Genomic DNA, 13494 nt, shown 5'->3' on the forward strand with positions numbered 1-13494 from the left:
TAAGAAGTGAGCTCAGCACATGGAAATAAGGTGCATAGAGTGGGGAGCTCTCTGACAATCTGGTGGACTTCAAATCAAGGAGAGGTATTTGGCATTTACCCTGACTCATGAATAGATATAGTAACTTGGATAATGCTTTTTCGGTTTTATGTTGATTTTGGCTGCTACACAGTGCAACTGAAAATGGATCACAATTGGGACTTAAAAGTCTAGAAAGGATTTTAAATATCTTGTTCCACCTGCTTACCTTATCGATGAAGAGACTGAGAGCCAGGGTCACATGTTCAAGACCTCAGGAGCCTGGGTGGGGGACATCTGAAGCTTGCGTGTGGGATGAAACTAATAACAAACAGGTTTTCAAGAGAAAAACCAGAAAGCAGATGTGAACTATTCTGGGACAGTACGTGTAAAACATGTTCTGGTTTCAAGAATTTGATTTTTCTTTTCATTTCTTGCTGCATTCATTTTATGCAATGCAAATGACATACTAAATTATGTACAAAGTTTAGTTTCCCAAGAACTGAACTCACTACTTTTTAAACTTGAAACTTTCATTGTTAGAATAAAGTAGCTACAATTAAATTCTGTAGAATAAGGCTAATTTACAAAGGGATGACACCTTTTAAAGAAGTGCACCTGTGCCCTGGCCGGTGTGGCTCAGTGGATTGAGTGCCAGCCTGTGAACTGCAGGGTCACTGGTTTGATTCCCAGTCAGGGCACATGCCTGGGTTGAAGGCCAGGTCCCCAGTGAGGGGCATGAAAGAGGCGACCATGCATTGCTGCTTCTCTATCCTTTTTTCTCCCTCTTTCTCTTCTCTCTAAAAATAAATAAAATCTTTTTTTTTTTTTTAAAGAAGTGCGGCTACGAAACATGTTTATTAATTACATGGTCAATGTGGTAAAATGAAAGTAATTAAAATGGATCATTTTCAATTCAGACAAAGTAAGAACTAGAAGGAAATAGTATTTTCAGATGAGGAAAGACAGCTCAGAACAGCCAAGTTCTTGCCCAGTAACAGAGGTCAGCAGAGGCGGATCTGCTAAAGCCGAATCTCATGATTACTGGCAAGATTGTCTTGACCATTTACCGGCCAAATACAGGTGACAGGGCTTGTCTTCCAAATGCATCCCCCCCTCTCTCAATGTAAGGCCCCTCACCCTCTCTTTAGGGAAGGTTATGAATGAATGTCCAATGATTTTTGAAAAGCAACGGGAGAAGGGGCAGTTTACCAATTTGGATGGGGCTTGGCAAAATTTTGGGACAGGAGTCCGCTCAGATGTTCCCAGGATGATATGCAGGCAATGGCCCACGGAAGGGTCTCAAGCCTCAGGGACAGCAGCTGACAGGGCTCCCCTCTGTATAGCCTAGAGCGCTCTCAGTCATGAAAGATGGTCTGGGGTCATTAGGTTGGCTACGCCCAGTTTCACTTTGGCCTCTCAGTGGCATCTGGGCAGAATCTCTGTCTCCCAGAAAGGTCTGTAAGGGCAGGCTCTCAGCCCCTGCACTCCACTGTGACCTCTGCCAAGCGCAGTGAATTTTCTGCTTTTCCCTGCCATCTCTCACGTTTCTGTTCAGGGAGTGTTTGCTGAACTTGATAATAATAGTTGCCATTATTTAGTGCCTACTGTGGGCTTGACATATTCCATTCCAATAGTCAGTCCTCACCGTCTCCTTTCTTACTGCAGTAGATATTCATGGGTTTCACAGAGAGATAAGGTCAACTTACTAGGTGTGTGGATCCAAGGTGAAAGAATTTTATAAACACTTTTATGACATTTGGGAAAATTAAGTTGTTTTTCAGTTTGCCTTTCTAAGGAAACTTAAGTGTGCTTTCTTTCAGGCAAACTCCTGTGCTTGTTAAGTGTTATTGATGTAGGGCGACCAAAGCAGAGAGCGGGCCATGCAAATATTTCATTTGTATGTCTGCAGCTTGGGGATTTTTTTTTTTAAGTTGTTCTACAAAGCTGCATCAGCTAGTTGTTTTAATTTAAAATCCTATTTTAATCTCAAATCTTCTGCACCAAAGATACTATAACACATCTAGCCAATCTACCCAGCTGAGTCGAATGTTGTTACACAAGCTGTCTAAATAGTGTCAGCAAATGAACGTGTATTTTTGGTCTTAAATTGATGAATTTGGCTCATGAAAAGGCTGAACTTGTGCTTTGGGTTGTTTACTGGCTTGGGTTGACCACCAAAGCAAACAGTTTGAGCTGTGTGGGAGAATGTTTCCACCCTATTTTAAGAGTGAGTTTTTTAGTCACACTCTATTCTGTTAAAATTGTGACAATTTTTAAAACGCGCGCGCGCGTGTATGTCTGTGTGTGTCAGTTCAAAAGGATTGGTTGGGAAGCATACAAACAAGACCATTAAATGCATCTTAGTATAATGCACCGCAAATAAAATGGAGATCAACTCTGTCTTTTTAGATTATTACAAAGTGAGGCTCTTAGGGGCTCGCAAGTTACCAGTCATAACAGTAGGGCCACCGATTTCAAAGCGTTTACAAGCTAGGCTAGGCAAGGAGGGATCGCAAAGTGATCGCAGTCTCCTTAGTGGTGTTGCCAGGGTGACTCATTCTGCCACTGTTTACAGAGTCCCCTTTGCGGCCGTGGTGGTGAGGGTCTAAGGGCAGCGGTAGTGGACTCAGGAAGGCCTAGGTCCCCCTACTCTATAGATCTTTGGGTGAGGCGGCAGGGGTGAGGGGAGGGACTAAAGTGAAGCTTTACTTAGGTAAAAAAAGAAAAGACTTTAAAAAAGCAATTAGGTAAAAATTAGTACAAGAGGCGCACAGAAAAGGCAAACATCTTGAAGGCCACATGGGAAAGAGGATAGTTTGAGCAACCCCGAACTGACAGGAGGTGGAAATGGTTAGAGGAAAATCATTTGAGGGGATTATCTTGAAGAACACAGAGCCTTTGGAGCGTGGCAGCTTGCTTGTCATGGGGTCCTCCCCGTCTCCAACCCTGCCCAGCTGCAGCTGAGGAAACAGCCAAGACTTTAATGAGGGGAAAGCCTGGGTTTGACATAGCTTTTACAGGAGCTACGGCCTTTCTGGGGGTTTCTAGTGGCAAGAGGTTATTTTCAGTTTTTTGCTGTTTGCTCTCTCAGTCAGTTGATTTCAAAACCCTCTAGTGACCAGCAGAGTGTTGGAGGTGCTGACAGATTAGATTAGTAAAATCACTATCACATGCCTTAAAGGAGGTCAGGCAAGGAAGTGGTTCACCATAAAACATTACAGCTCCCTTTAAGATTGCGTGGATAACGCTCATTCTTAGCCCAAAAGAGATTAGTTTCACTGATAAATCTCCATACATTAAAAACCTCCGAAGGAAACAAACAAATCATCAAAAAGTTAAGCCTACCTAAAAACAAGTCTGGGATTGGTTGTGAGAAATAACTTCCTGTGAAGTACAAGGAAAATGTACCATGAATGGGGTGATATGCGCCAAATCCCTGTTCTTCACCCTCACGTGTACATACACGTTTGAGTTAGACCCCACGAGCTCAGTCCATGGAAAATGGATACATGAGAGACACTGTAGGGAAGGGGACAGTGAGCAAGATGGAGTTTGTCTCCTTCGCCCACGGCCTTATGATTAAGTCAATGGAGAAAAGCAAGATTGCGAAACAATCTCAAAGCAGACAGTAAGTGTCATGGGTCAGAGGACGCGGTCACCTCGGCAGAAAATGAAGAGACGTTCAGAAGGCAGTGGAACTGGGGTTCAGCTTTAAAAAGTGTTTGGAAGAGTTGTAGGCGGTCGTGATGATTGCGAGAGAGTGAAGGTGGTCCTGAGTCATGAACCAGGGTTTTCCTCAGGTGAGGCAGTGGAAGCATCCAAAGATGTACATTTAGATGTCATTATTTTGAATTGCAATAAGAGATAGCTAATGTTGGAGTCCCTGGACGAGTTCCTCTGCAGGAAGGCGGGCCCTCCGAGATCTGTGATCTTCGATGTACATTCCCTGAACTCCTGTCTGTGTCAAGGTGTTTACCCGTTGCGTCCCACCTTAGAAAGCAGAAAGCCGACTTAAATTTGCTCAGGAAGCGTTGCCTACAGAGGCAGGTGCTTCGGAAGGTCTGAACGGGCCAGTGCGGTCTGCGTTCCTGAATGGAGGTTTGCTCAATGAGACAGGTGAATAGAATGAAGGAAACACCATTCTTAGTTTATGCCTGTTTATCTTTCCTACTATTACATTGCAAGCTCCTTGAAGGAAGGAAATTTTATCTTATCATCAACCTGAGCCCTTCAAGCAGGGGCTGGCCCATCATAAGGCCAAAGGTGATAGAAACAAGGTCCCTGCTCTCTGGGCTCCTAACTGTGTAGTAGGAGAGACAGACCCATTAGAAGGTCCTGTCCACATAATGTGGTCACCTCTTGGGAAACCAGGTAAGGGGCACTTAGCTCAACCTAGGTCCCCAAGGCAAGCGTCGAGGACGATCCCTGGGTGGAATCTTGAGAGGCCGGCAAGAATGAGCGTCGGGAGGCAAGGTCGGGGGGCAGAGGGCGCAAGGCAGCCTGTCTTGCGAATTCGTGACAAACCCCAACAGCTTAAATATTCGGTTAGCATCTAGTTTTAGGAGTCCATGTTGCCAAAAATGTCACTGCTTTGCTAAAATGTCACATTGGTGCATACATCATGAGTAGGAAAACCTCCGAATCCTTCACTCACGCGAGCACACCTGAGGTTTGTGGCACCTGGCTCCGCTCTGTCTTGCCATCCCTAGGGATGGCCCATCTGGCGCCGCCTGTCCTGGCCCTGCCTGCTGCTCTTTTGCCATTTTAGCTCTATTTTATTTTAGCATGTATTCTCCTCCCCACACTTCATCCTTGCCCTCAGTGCTGGAATCCTTTTTTATAAATCCTCACTTGAGGCTCTGTACATTGATTTTAGAGGGAGAAGAAAAAGGGAGAGAGAGGAAGAGAGAAAGAGGAACACTGATCAGTTGCCTCTCATATGCGGCCCCACAAGGGATTGAACCTGCAAATGAGGTGTGTGCCCTGACTGGGAAAAGAATCTGCAACCTTTCGGTGTCCGGGATGACACTTCATCCAACTGAGCCGCCCGGCCAGGATGCAGAGCTGGAATCTTGAATTCAGAAAAGTCCCTCTCTGATCATCATCAGCTATCTGAGCTGGCCACCAACTCCTTCACTTCCCTGAAGCCTCGCCTCCAACGTGATCCTCGCTGACCTGTGACCTTGTGAACCTTCTGTGCCCTTCCATTCTGTCATCTGCTCCTCTACTCACCTCTCTTGCTCCCAAGTCCAGAGGCCCATGCCATCACTCAACCATGAGAAGTTTCTATTCCTTACCAGGTGACTCTCATCAGCCGCCCATATTTTTGTTCTTGCCTCGAACCCAGAAAAGTCACATAACTAACTGTATTGGCTTTATACAAACGTTTTTTCCCCCCAGGTCCTGTGGGCTTTCCAGCTGCTTAGACCTTCTGGGTCAGCCGCTGCCCCACCTTGCCCCGTGGCTGTCTTGTAAAGTGTTCCCAGTCCTCACGCGTCCGCTCCTGCCATCTCCCCATGCAGCAGAAGATCCCCTTTCTGCTTTTCGGGAAGGGTAAGCTCCCTGATATTCCTGAGTTCCTGCTCAGTGAGTCAGTCACCCGTGTGCCAGAAAATACTTAAAGGTTATCACCACTCAGTATTGCATAGGCATTCTTAAACCTTCTGTAGGGGGATAAAGTAGTTGGGCCTTTTTTTTTTTTTTTTTTTTTTTGTGAGCAAACTAGAAATTAGTATCAAAACTGAAAATGTATACGCCCTTTGACCCAGTAATTTGCCTTTACATCTAAGACTTTATTTAAGAAAAAAACAAGACAGCCAACATGGATTGTTTACTGTGGTTTTGACATGATAAAAACCTTGAGATTGTTCAAATGTGCTTCTTTGGGGGGAAATGACTAAATAAATTATGCTGCAATGATGCAGGATTTTCTGCAGTTGTCAGAAAGAACAAGGAAGAGTCCATGTGCATGGACATGGAAAGATATGTAGTAAAATGAAAAAATCAAGTGGGAGAAGAGTACTCCGAGGATGACCCCACCTAGTTAGTTATAAACGCACTTACAATCTATTCAGAAAGGCAGAGCAGCTAACAACTCAGCCCCAAGTCCGGGCCGGGGTAACACGAGGTGAAAGCTGCGGGAGGTGGTCGATTTCTACTTTCTTCACATCTGTAATTTGGATTTCTTGATTAGGAAATAAATATTCTTTATTTACATCATTACTTTTATTTAATGATGTAAAGAGAAAATAAACGCCCATGCAAAAACACCTTCGGTTTCATTTGCCGTTGTTTTCGGCGCTCACCACAATGCAAGCACCTTCGGTCTCAGGGCCAGACCTCGTTTCTGTCCTCTTTAAAGAAAGGAGGCAGAAACGTCAGGTCGGCAGGAGAGCTGGATGGAGACCCCGGAAGGAAGACGCCCGTTCTTTAGTCTGCACTCCAAACAGGATTGCTAGCACCTGGGTAGTTTCACGCTGGCTCAGACCTCCGTCGCTGGCTTTTGCAAACCCTTTTCTCTACCTGGGCGCGCAGACCCAGGTCTTCCATATTGAAGATGGGGTGGGTGGGAGCCAACGGGAAGACTGGACTTGCCATTGGCTGCTGGTTTCAGAACCCCCGTTTCCGGGTCTCTCTGAGCAGGAATGCTTAGCCTTGGCGAGCTTCTGTCCTAATTTCTGTCTGATTTTCATCAGGTTCACTGGGCGTGTCCCATTCTGATATTTTAGAGTAAAATTAATCAGAAAGCTGGCGAATGTCTTTGAATACTAAGAAACAGTACCAGCATTGGGCTCATTAGCTTTACTGTTACGGGGGCTATCTTTCATGAGAAAGATGCGTATCAATTTTGGTGTGACCTACTTTGAGAACAATGATTATCAATCATGGTTTATCATTGCCACTCTTTTACCAGAAATACAGGCTACGATTATGAAGTGTACAGTGTCATGGGGGCTCTGCAGAGGCTCTGGGCTCTCATCTCTTCCGGAACACCCACGGACCTCCTCCTTGCCCTGCTGATTCTCAGAAGGAACTCTGTCCAAGGCTAACACAACTCAGTTCTCACAGTCCCATCCAACCCTTTCTACCTCTCCTGGGACTGAACTTCATCAAGTGTCCTGTAAGATTTTTTTTAAAGCTCCTTTATTTTCTTCCTCTCTCTTTGATCCTCTGTTTAAAATCATGCTGGAGCGTCCCCCAGATTAAAAATGAAACAAAACAATGACAAACTAACCCCAAAATGATGCTTCTTTTGCCCAAACTTTACTCATAATTGGCTACCCAAGCTTTTTCCTTCTCTCTCTCTCTCTCCTTTGTTGCTGAATTCCCGGAGAGGGTGCTCCCCCGTGACAACCCACACCTCACCTGTTTCTCACCCTGCAGTCTGGGTTTTTTCTTCCCCTCCCTACGGAAACAGCGTCCTCTGAAGCCATCGGATGATCTGCCGGTGGCCAAATCCAATGCCTCATCTCAGTCAGCATTACAGGATTTCCCAGTAAGGACTCCCTCCTTCCTTACCCTTTCCTTAGCTTTTGCTACTCTGCTCTCTCCTTTCTATTCCTTCTCACTCTCCAGGGCTGGCTGGTGTCCCTTGGAGGTCTCTCCTCAGCTACTCTGTCTTAGCATTGTCCCCTATCTGGGCAATTCCATTTATTCCCAGGGTGTCATCTGTCATGTATGAGGATGACCATCAAATCTGCACCTTCTAGCCATGCTTCTCACTTGTACATCCAACTTATATTTCCAGGAGCTTACAGGCTTTCTCCAACTGGGTGGCCCAAAAGCTACTTATATTTAACATGCCCAAAGAGAAATCAGAACCTGCCACTCTGTCCTGGTCCCCTTGCGTCGCCGATCCTTCTATCACTATCCACCAATGAGACGGTCCAGAGTCATCTATGAATCTTCCTTTCTCTCCTGCTGCTTCCAGCATTTCCTGGGATTGCATCTCCAGAAATGACTTTCAAAATCACCACCCCCTTCTTTTCCATTCTGACATCTACTTCCCTGGTCCCATTCCTCCTAACGGAATAATAACCAAAAAGCAGTATCAACAACCAAAACAGATTCTGGTATGTCTACAGTGCTCGTCAACTTACAGAGATTTCTCCTACTGGCATTTAGCACAGCTTCACGGAAACGCCGAAGAAGGTTGAGTGAGGGGGTACAAATTGATGGATATTCTCCTCCTTCCCCCCGAAATGAGAGTTCAGAATAAAAATTTCATTGTATCTTGAAAAATCAAAGTGATGGGTCTTGTGCACGGGACTTTGTGGCCTGAAGGGGTGTATTAGTTACACCAGCCTAGGATGTAATCATATCAACAAAATTGCCCAATGGGCTAAAATTCATATTTCAATATTTAAAGTAAAAAAAGAAATTAAAGACTGCTAGAAATGGTATTGGGCAAATAGGCTGAAAGACCGTATGTGTTTAGTTTTTATTTCTGATGTATAAAAAAATAGTGTTTTGTAATTTTCCAAATCAGTTAATCATAATGATCATTTTGTCAAAGAAGTGCTGGTTTTTGCATTTCTCTTGTGAAATGGAGTAAATCAATGGGCCATAACTTTTTAAAATGTCCTTTTACATACCCAGTTTTCAGGAGTAAAATGCTGGCTAATTTACATTCATTTCCAAGGACAGAATAAAGATATGAACAGTAGATTAAAAATAAATGCAACCGTATTTCACTCTTTTAATAACTGTCAAGTGTGAAGAGAAAAACCCATACCGTTTTACAACAAAATCATCTTACGTTGCTCTTCTTTACTCTGAAAGATCACGTGTGTACTTACAAATGCAAGTACTCTAGCCAAAAAATAAACGAGCCTTTCAATACTACCTCCAAGGTCAGGGGACATGCTGGAGTACAGGACTTTTGAGGTAAAATGGTGACAGAGGAGTGTCCAAAGGGATGGATGAACTAAATAACACCTTTGGTTACATTTTTACTTAGTGCCATGGAGATTATCCATTAGTATCCCTAATATCTTTTCTATTCTTTGTTAAAGTTAAAAGCATATGCCATATTCAGCAAACTATACTTATATGCTATATATACTATAAAAACTAGCCAAAAAAAGCAACCTTAATGTTTTTAAAAATAGAGATCTCAAGAGAATGAGGAACTATAGATGCCACTGCTTAGAAAGTGTTTTTGTTTGGATCCAAAAAAAGGAAAAAAAAAAAAAAAAGATCATGAACTTTGTTAAGTCTGGACTACTATTTTTATCTCATTGTGAAATAGCTGAGCCTGCCTTTTTCCAAAGAGAAAAGGTTTTCCCTGTAATAACATCATTAAAAAAATAATAATTCTAAGAATTGTTGATTTGCACCTCCAGGTCACCAAAGTTTTTCTGTGATGTTTACTCTAGATACGGGGCTTTGTTCACCAGAGTTGTAAACTGCGGTTGTCAGAGGGGGTTGCTTTACTTCCTCACACCGTGACAAACTCTCTAAGCCCATGAGCCTCTCTGAGTGAGAGGTGTTTGGAGGTTTTTGCTCCTTGTGAAAAGTATTTACAGCTGGAAAAAAATGGCCCTAACAGCAGAATTTTAAAACTGAATGCAGCAAGTCAATTTTTTGGGCTGTGTGAGTTGATAATACAACAGGTGGGACAGAGATGGGAATTAATCTCTCCCTGTATTTACCTATCTATCTATCTAGTCATTTAGTCATTTATTTATTTATCTAATTGGGGCGGTATTAATAAAATTAACCTGTATTTTTAAAATATTTGTTACACAAAACTGATTTTTCATCTTATAATTAGCTTAAAATCCTGGTCTAAATCTTCTACTCCATTCCCATGTATCAGAATGATAACCGAGCCTCTCATGCCTTCACATTCACTCCAGCACTTTTGTCTTTTACTAACAAACACCACCAGTGGACTGGTGCTCCTTTTCAATGACAGAAGGCAATACAGGGATGAAAGCAAGCGTTTCACAGAGAACAGGACGTGGGATACTTGTTCAGTGGTATGAAGAATTGAGACAAAACTCACTGCCTGTTTGGAAAATAGGAAGCTGGGAAAATTGAAACGGGATGACGCCTTAATGACCTATGAATCACAGAGCATGGCTCTCTGGGCCCCTACGATCACAGCGTGATGAACTGGTACTGTTATTTTAGAGAAAGAAAAAGAAAGGTTTCATGTCGATTTTAAAATTGGCACCAGCAAAGAATAACTTATTCAAGAAATTATGCCAAGAGAATGAAAGAAGAGTGTGGGTCTATGAGTATGTGTGTACATGTGCGCATATATGCGTGCTATGTGTGGGCATGTCAGTGTGTGCATGAATGGGTGTGTGTGGGTGCACATGTGTATGTGTGTGTATGCATGTGCATGAATGTGTCTGTGTGTGTGTTAGTGGGGAAGAGCAGAAATGAAAAAGAAAGGACTTTGGAATCCAGAGATAATTCGGGTAGTAGGTGGACATTCGTCACAAGCCCATCTTAATAAATGCTTTTCGTAGGTGATGAAAATTAGCAAATGTAATCAAATTCTCTGCCACTAGAGTTGTGGAGTTGTTTGGCAGGCAAAGATTTTCTTCGCCTGAAATCAATCTTCTTCTTTTAGATTTTGTCCAAATACTTGGGCCAGATTTGTATGTCTCAGCGAAAGGCCACTAGGACACTTTCAGAGCAGGTGGAACAGACAAGTCGTTTTGAAAATGGACCACCAAAGGCCAGACGGAACTCCAGGGGGGACTTGGGAGCGGAGGGGCAGCTTGTATTCCCATCTGGCCTCATAGACACTGGCACAGCAAGGAAACTCGCTGTTTACCTGAGGAACACGGACTAGTGGAGCTAGTTACAGTATGTGAGCCCGTTGCATGCCCTCCCCCCACCTTAATTTAAAAATCACTTTCATTTTTCTGTGTGGGGAGAGATTTTCAGCTGAGGTCTCCCAACTGATTTCTGGTCCAGTTCCTGGCCAACGTTTTCTGCTTGACTCTTATTTTGACATATTTCTTCGGGCTCTTTTATTTGGGATTATTTTGAGAGAAAAGATAAGAAAAAATGGACAGGGCCCAAGCACACTGGCCTTGTAGGAATGCGTTTAGGCAGAGAAGCATCATTTCTGGGGAACTAGAGAGCCCGGGAGCAGCATTTACTCCAAATCTCAGTCCAGACACCCCTTGAAGATATTCTAGTTATTTTGAAAGAACCAAAGAAGCAAAAGGGGGAAAATAAAACCCCACACTTCAGAGGGCAAACGTTCAAGGGAGGATTTATTTTTAATGCCAAAAGGGAAGATGGATGGTGAGTAAAATCAAGAATGCTGATTAAAATGCGAAAGCTCAGAATACCAAGAAGTGCTCTGTGGTTGGTTGCATGTTTGTTTTTTCTGAGCCAGCGTCCATCAGCACATCTGCCTTGTTCCTAAAAGGTTTTTCTAACTGGCTGCTTGTCCCAGATAAAACCCATTGACTACAGCTACAGCGTGTGCCAAGGGCGGCAGAGAGGCAGGATGTTTTTAGAAAGTCCAGTGAGTGGGCTGACTCTGCCCATGAATAAATTATATAATATTTGCAAAGGTGTGTGTGGATGTGTGTTGTCTGGTGTGTGGTGTGTTGTCATGCCTGCTTATTTGCAGATACAAGGGCCTCGCCATAGATGAGACCCTAGGTGAGATGGTAGCCAAGCACCATCGAAGTTTTATTACAAGCTCCAGCTGACAGCCGATTGGAGGTCTACTACTTTCTCAAAAGCCTACGCCATTTGATCTCTCCACCTAACTACCTGGAAGCCTTCACTCACCCCTTCCCTAAAAGAGAAATTTATTTATAGATACTGAAAGCCACCAGGGACGTTCGTATCATTTATTACAAATCTGGCTTGGGGACAACCAAGGTCCAAGACAGTCATGTGGCTGGCCTAAGTTTCCATCACTGTCATAGCATTTATTCCCTGCCTTGCAGTTAGTACCATTATTATTATTATTATGGAGATCACTCTTCTCGAGAAAATAAAAATTATACAGGGTGCTGCAAAAGTAGTGTTACAGTTGTTCATATGGAAAATAATAAAATAGCTAATATTAATACAAGAACGAATCTGTTTCATGTACTCACAACCATAAAACTACTTTTGCCGCACCCTGTATAACGCGAACCATGAACTTTTGCAAGCCAAGTTCATTTAATTTTTTTAAATGTATACCGAGTTCCAATCTATTTGTCTGACACTGTCTCAGGCTCTGGGGTCCCAAGGGGCTCTGCTTATGTGCGGTAAAGTGGGTTGGAAAGCTGAGCGAGTTGGTTGTAGTCATCGCTCTTTCTTTGGTGAAACTGGCAGATTAACTGTGGCCTCCGCCTCCTCCACTGGGAACCAGGAGGGACGTGTGGAGCCTCAGCCTCCCCTGAAGGGGAGCAAAGTGTGGTCACACCCACGGTGAGGAGCTGGGATGTGGTGGCTTCTCTTCAGATGAATCTGGCCCCCAGAAAAGGGACCAGGACAAAAGCAAATCCCAGACCCGTGGGACCATGGAAGACACTGAAGAGAAACGATCCCACATACACTCCCTCCTCAACAGTTATTTTCATAGCAGCACAGCAATGCTTGGTTTCCTTACTGTTTCTTCTGGAAACCTCAGTGGGGCAGCCATGACCTACCGCAGGAAGCAGCCTGTGGGTGGGCCTTGATGTTGTCGTTTCTACAGGCTGTTCTGTGAGGAAGACAGAGAGTCTAGACTGGGGTCTCAGTGCAGGTGAGAAAAAAATTTTAATGGCCTTGTGGCTTGGAAGCATCTTTTTTTTTTCTTTTTTTATCCTCACCCAAGAACATGCTTATTGATTTTTAGAGACAGAGGAAGGGAGGGAGAGAGAGAAAGGGAGAGAAACATCAACGTGAGAAACACCAGTTGGTTGCCATGGCAAGCTTGGAAGCGTCTTAAAGTACAAGTCAATCCACTAGCTCTTGACCTTGCATGTGAATTTAGTGACGACACACGCCTAGATCACGGACAGTCCGCGAGCACCCCAGCACAGGCTTGCAGCCTTTGTTACGTGCATGTTTGGAATTCGCCCGTATCTTGAAGATGAGGAGAGAATACGAATGTGAATCATAGTGATGGCAATATTTTATTAGATTATTTTGCCATTGTTCTCTTAGAAAGTAGTACTTCCTCTTTCCTGGATGTGTGAATATTCTATTTGGAACTACTTGCTTTGAAAGTTGTTTTAAATAAAACTCAGTTTGGCTGTGTTGGTTTCAGATGAGACTATTAGTATCATAGGAGTCAAGAGTAATTTAATAAAACACAAGCTTTGAATATATGAAAGTTTATGAGTCAATAATCATACTAAAAAGGAGAAACTCAGTGGAAACTCATTTGAGACAGCTAATAGCAACTCCTTATTTGGAAACTATGTAATGAAAACAGTTTTCTTATATTTATTTTTATTTATTGATTTTAGAGAGAGAAAGGAAAAGGGAGAGTGAGAGAGAAACGTCGATTTGTTG

The sequence above is a fragment of the Pteronotus mesoamericanus genome, unplaced genomic scaffold (genome assembly GCF_021234165.1).
Source record: "Pteronotus mesoamericanus isolate MK-2021 breed Mesoamerican mustached bat unplaced genomic scaffold, CSHL_Meso_final scaffold_533, whole genome shotgun sequence".
In the NCBI taxonomy this organism is placed as follows: Eukaryota; Metazoa; Chordata; class Mammalia; order Chiroptera; family Mormoopidae; genus Pteronotus; species Pteronotus mesoamericanus.